The following is a 6,340-nucleotide window of genomic DNA, read 5'->3' as shown; positions in this document are numbered from 1 at the left end:
GTAAGGCGGAAAATCCCGTTTTACATCCCCCTTCTCCAAGGACATTGGAAAACATACTTATAAAAGAAAACATCCCTTTTCTGTCTCTAACTTAATGTGACATTGTTTGAAGAATCTCTTTTGTGGCTACATTGGTAGATTCAAAGGTATCAGAGAAGGGAATTCGCGCTGAGCCAGGTATGTCTGCATAGTCAACTTGGCTTCACGCAGAGGACTGGATTTGTTTTTGTTCAGAACGTGTAATGGTGTGTTTCCATTATGGGACACCCTAACTGTAATAACATAAAAGTGCCTATTAAAGTGGCGTGCTGTTTGATAAGTTGGCAATGCAAAGAATCCAGCTCCTGACCTACTAAAATGAAAAACAGCAGGAGTTCCCAAATTCTATTTGGTCATTGCAGATTTATTACCATGTGAATTGAGGTCAAATTACTGAATGACCATTCCCGTATCTACATGAAGTGTGGGTCCATTCTATGCTGTGATGTGGGGCAGGTTTTTGTAGAGTGGTGTGTCACTGTGGGGGGTGTTTGGAGCAGGAACCCATCTGACTGTCACTGGTAAGTCACTCATTTGTTCACGTCCTTTTCCTTCTCTGTCACAAGATTTTTACATTTCCATCATTTTTGCCGTCTTTCCTTTCTCTGCCTTTGAATTGACCTCAGCATTTCTGTTGACGAATCCACTGAACTTTTCACCGTAGCCATAGCAGGGTGTTGAAATGCCATGTTCTGTGTCTCTTGGGTTCCTTAAAGTGGAAAAAGGAGGGATATGCATGTAATACATACATACATACACACACACATACATACATATGGAAGACAATGGAACCAATGACCTAGGGAGGTAGTGGGCTCTCCCACACTGGAGGCATTCAAGACGAGGCTGGACAGCTGTCAGTCAGGGATGCTCTGGATTCCTGCATTGAGCAGGGGGTTGGTCTCGATGGCCTTGTAGGCCCCTCCAACCCTACTATTCTATGATTCTATGAAATTGGGCTGATGAGAGTGGTAGGTCAAATCATCCGGAGGCCAGGATTGCCCACCCCTTGCTATGACCAGGGTCAGAGAAGGTCTTCAGATGAAGGAAACATTTCCCAAGCAGCATCTGCATAGTTAACATTCATTCGGCACCATTCTTAACAACATGACCATCGTCCACGCCAGTACAGAACAATGCATTTCTGGAAGCCTAGATTTCACCGTGAATCCCGTTGTCAGGCAATTTCATTGCTATCCCACCACATCCAAGCAAGCAGTTCATTTCTTAAGTCAATTAGCACTGAATTCTCTAACGTTTGAGACATACCAACAGCTACTCAGGGAAGCTCATATTTACAGTCAAGGGAACAGTCTGGTGCAGTGGGTTTACATTATCAGAAATTATCTGAGCATAGACAAAGGCTTCTCTGTCTACCACATCACCTATGACTTCTCTGCTCAGAGACATATCCATCTTCTACTAGACTGGATGAACCATTGCCACCATTTCACTCCCTCTCCTATGTAGCTCACGCTATAATGAAAAAAGGGATCTCTTCTGCCATACTTCCTCCATTTGGAAATGGACCATGGCGCATAGGATCACGGTAAAGAACTGAGATGCTTATAGATCACCAAAAGAACCTTCCCCTTCTTTGCCCAAAGATGAACTAGACTGCAGTAACTGTATTCTTCCAAAAATACTCCCTTGCCTACAGTTTCTGTGGAAATGGGAAATGCTTCATCCTAAAGGGAGCAACAGGGGTTGTCGCTCTGTTTCCATGTGGGATAAGTGTGGATAACTGGTCTCTGATGTGAAGTGGGGCAGGTTTTTGTACAGCTGTGTGTCACTGTGGTTTATCTTCGGAAGTGGAACCCGGCTGACTGTCACTGGTAAGTCACTGAATTTATTGTGTCCCTTTTCTTCTCTGTGAACATTGTGTAACATTTCATCATTTTTGCCCTCTTTTCTTTCTCTTCCTTCAAGTTGACCTTGGGGGTTCTGTTGCTTAATCTGGGATGATCAACCGAAACGTTTATCATAGCTGGAGCAGGGTGTTCCAATGCCACCTTACATGTCTCTTCCCTCTCCTCAGGGGATATTAGAGAGTTTATTGATGGAAAAAAAGATATTTTTTCTTGCTGTGTAATTCAATGTAGCATTGTTTGAACATCTCCAAACTCAAATTCTGAAATAATTTTATAGGACGATAGAAAATGTAGCTCACAAATACATTCACGTTTTGGCGTCTTCACACAGTCAACACAACTTATGGACCTGGGATTTTTTTTAATGGCGCCTTCTAATATTGTGATTTCGTAATTGTGCTTCCTGCTAGAATAATGGAACAAGGTCTATTCAAGTGATACATTGTTTGATAGGTGGGCAATCCAGAGCAACAGGCTCTCTCTCTATTTTTTTCTAAAACCAAGAGGTTCCATGTTTATTTTGGTAGACACAGGTCTTTGTGAAATGCAAGTGTGTGGTGTAGTTGGAGAGCCAGTGTGGTGTAGTGTCGCGAGTGTTGAACTGGGAGCCGGGAGATCTGGGTTCTAGTCCCCATTCGGCCAAGGAAGCTCCCTGGGTGACATTGGGCCAGTCACCGACTCACAGCCCAGCCTACCTCATAGGGTTGTTGTTGTGAGGATAAAATGGAGTGGAGGATGATAATGCAAGCTGCCTTGGGTTCCTTGCAAGAGTGGGGGGGGGGAAGCAGGATATAAATGCAGTTAATATATAAATACATAAATTTGAGGTCAACTTTCTGAATGACATTTGGAATGAGTGTTCCAAGAATGGTAGCAGAAAGCTGCAATCCACCAGGCATCACAGGGCCAGGATACATCTGATGCAGGAAACTGCATCTCCTGATGTTTTTGTTTGATTTGATGGTAGATCAGCTTTTGTGGGCACCAGACCGTGCTTCTCATCAAGGAGGTCTTTTCTACCCCAAATGTTGTATTAGCCCCGCTGAGAAAAATAATCCCCTGTCTCTATCATGCCCATTTTTTCCCCCAGTGCAGCTAATAATGGACTCAGGGTGCAATTGTATAAACACTTAGCTGGGAGTACATCCTATTGAACTCAGAGGGACTTACTTCTCAGTGCATGCATAGGATTGCGATGTAAGGGCAGAATAGCTGAGGAAAGCAGCAGGGGTAGGAACCATTAAATATCTTTTCCTTCAGTACTGCTCTTCCCAGGAAAATTGGATCTCCCAGCTGTTTGTTTGTTTGTTTGTTTGTTTTATAATGCTGGGACATCCAGTCATCCAGGTCTCCTGCATGCTGTCGGTTTTACCTCTGGGGGTTCCAGTTAAATTTATTGCATTGCACTAGTATACATCAATTGGAGATTTCATGGATTGACAGGTGCCTTTCATTCCATCGTCTCTTCATTGACAGAATCAGATTTTTTCAAGTTTCACAAAGTTGCGTAAATTCACATTTGTGGGAATTCGCACTTTCAAGAATTCATGAATTCACATTTGGAAAAAAGCGCAAATCCCCCCCCCCTGGCATTTTCATGCTTTAGCCTATGGGGAAAATGCACATTTTTGGACAGGGTTTTTTATTATGCTTTTACATATTTTTCTGTGACAACGTTTCCATAAAAATCCAGGGAGTAAAACAACTGGTCTGCAAGTCCGCAGAATCCGGGCCCCTCAGGAAAAGCCTAGTAATGTGGTCTTACTGAGGTGAGAGAGACTGCATGGCACAAAGAGGTTGAGCGTTGCTGCCTTACATGATCATCAGGAAGTTCTGATGGTTGTAGGGCTTGTTTCCCACTGGAATGTCAGGCTTGTCGATACCACAGAATATCTCTTTAACATTATGGCCAACCATTCTGGCACATTTAGTATTCCGGGGTTGTTCTTCACTTTCCTTTGTGTAACTACCGTTGAATTTAAACAAACAAACAAAAAAAACTGCTTTGAATTTCCTCCAGAAATACAATGAGGGCAGATTTACAAAGGTGAGCATCTGGCAAACGATGTATCTCAGTGGTAGAGCATCAGCTGTACATGCAAAAGGTCCCAAGTTCAATGCTTGGCATCTCCATGTTGTGGTGAGAAAGACCCTTGTCGGAAAACGTGGAGGGGCTCTGCCAAACACTGAATACTGAACCACGTAGACCAAAGATCTATGCATAAGTCAGATTCCTCTGCGCTGCTCTTTTCCTTCTTCAGAAGATTGTGTATGCAGGTATCCATCCGCCTGAAGATGCATTCGCACAATTATCTACCACGAAGTCTTGCAGAACCTTAAGGACTAGCAGGTTCCTTGTGGCATAAGTGACCATGGCCTAGAGCCACCAATGCTGACCGCTGTCCCTCTGGACCTGGAAGCAGTTAGTGTGTCGATGTCACCTGGATTATTTTTCTGATTGCAACTGAACTCTTTCTCATTTACCATTACTCCACCTTGTCTAGAATACATGTACAAAATCAAAATGGGGTGGGGATATATGCGCAGATGACCCTCGAGTTAATTGGAGCACTGAGATATTTTATATCTCGGATTAGGGTTGGGATTAGGGTTGGGGTGAGGGTTAAGTGGTGGGATTAAATGACCCTCCTCCATATCCATATCCATCCTAGAATTGCCAGGTTCTCTGGTGAAATGAAGGCTGACATCCCACTGAGGGGGCTGGACAGTGTCTTCTTAGCAGTTTTGGACTGTGTGTCAGGGCTCACATGGTGCAATGCTCCTCCATACAACAGAAATGCCATGTGTAGAGAAAAACAGAAGCCAGGGAGAAGAGCTCTAGCCTGTCCTTCACCCGGAGAGGTGAACATCTAAGATGGAGGCGTTTCTTTGTGTTGGAGGGTGGGGGACCATTGCACCCTGTGCTGCCCCACCTGCATTCTGAAATGGTACAGGCCACACATGCCGTCACCCTCTCAGGTAGAGGTGGGCCACTACCACACTCCCAAATTTATGCTCGATCTAATTTACCAGTTCATTGCTGAGATATCCAATGCCACAAGAGCTAATATAAAAGATGTTTGGGCCTAACCTACTTGCCAGGAGCCCCTGTATTTCTGAATTAATTAACATTTGTTCACATGGACTAAAGACCTTTTCTAATTGGAATTTTCTAATTGGGCCTTGTAGGCCCCTTCCAACCCTACTATTCTATGATTCTATGATTCTAAGAATGTATGAACATGGGACAAGGCGGGTCAGGGATACAGCACAGATACCCCTGGGAGGGCTGCCTGTGTAAATGCCATGGCTTGGATGCATATTACATCATACGTAGAGAACCTGCTTTGAAATGAATGGGACTTCAGCTAATGAGTCACTTTAGACCCATTGATTTCATTGGGTTGGCTCTCATTATGACAAACACTGGATCCAAGAACTTTCCAAGAATTGGGACTGTATTGGCAGCAAAGCCAAAAGTTCCCACTAGTTCACAGAGACTTCTGCAAGAAGAATAGTAGAGGCTGGTTTTGAGGACTTGCCGGAAGACGTTACCGTGCCGAGGCACATTCTATTGAAAACGTTGTCTTAGTTCCACGATGAAACCCTGAAGAAAAATAGCCCAAACCCTCAATCATCAGCTGAATTCCAAATGTTCACACTTGCATAAATCTCAAATACCCCCGCAGGGCTGGTGTAATAGCCTGACGTAGAAAGTCTGGCTGATGCTTAAGGTCATACGTAAGAAGTTCTGTCCATGGCAATGTCCGGGTTAAATCCATGGGTGAGATCCAGAGTTAAGTCATACAGATTTGCCAATGTACGCATCTGTAATATTCTGCAAAGGCACTTTACTGTTTTGCTCAGGCACTTAAGAAAATCTCTGCTCTCTTCCAGGTCAGCCAACAGCCTCGCCTTCCATGGTTCTCTACCCTCCATCCCAGGAAGAGCTCAAGGCCAAAAAGACAGCCACCTTGGTCTGTCTGATAGATGGCTTTTATCCGGGTACCATAGAAGTCAGCTGGCAGGCTGATGGCAGTGCGATCTCCTCGGGAGTGGAGACCACCAAACCCGCCAAAAAGGATGGCAAATACATGGCCAGCAGTTACCTGACCCTGACTGAGGCAGGCTGGGCAGACCATGAGACGTACAGCTGCCAGGTGACGCACGAAGGAAAGAGCATCACAAAGTCGGTGAACAGAATGGAGTGTTCTTAAAGATTGGGTGACTCAAGGGTGGCCCGTATCCCTCCAGCCACCAGGAAGAAAGTGTCCTTCCTCCATGGGCACAAATTCATTCTCTTCTTTCCTCCCAATGCTAGTCTGACTGAATAATACCGATATCTCTTGTATGTTGCCCCACTCCCCGGACCCACACACCTTGTATGCTTGCTTCCAGTATTAGCAGAGTAATAAAATTTGACATATTTC

General features: G+C 44.5%; 1 pseudogene across 1 annotated transcript; it reads left to right on the top strand.

Annotated features, from left to right (window-relative positions):
- The first annotated feature begins 530 nt into the window (after positions 1 to 530).
- LOC146336134 (immunoglobulin lambda constant 1 pseudogene) lies at positions 531 to 6,340 on the top strand (annotated as a pseudogene). The gene is made up of 2 exons (XR_014785807.1): positions 531 to 560; positions 5,808 to 6,340. The product of XR_014785807.1 is annotated as an immunoglobulin lambda constant 1 pseudogene (transcript).

The sequence above is a fragment of the Heloderma suspectum genome, chromosome 13, assembly GCF_057233095.1.
Source record: "Heloderma suspectum isolate Gila_16-S chromosome 13, 16-S_ref, whole genome shotgun sequence".
Taxonomy (NCBI): domain Eukaryota; kingdom Metazoa; phylum Chordata; class Lepidosauria; order Squamata; family Helodermatidae; genus Heloderma; species Heloderma suspectum.
The sequence above is the reverse complement of the archived record's forward strand: the minus strand, read 5'-3'. Positions and strand labels throughout refer to the sequence as shown.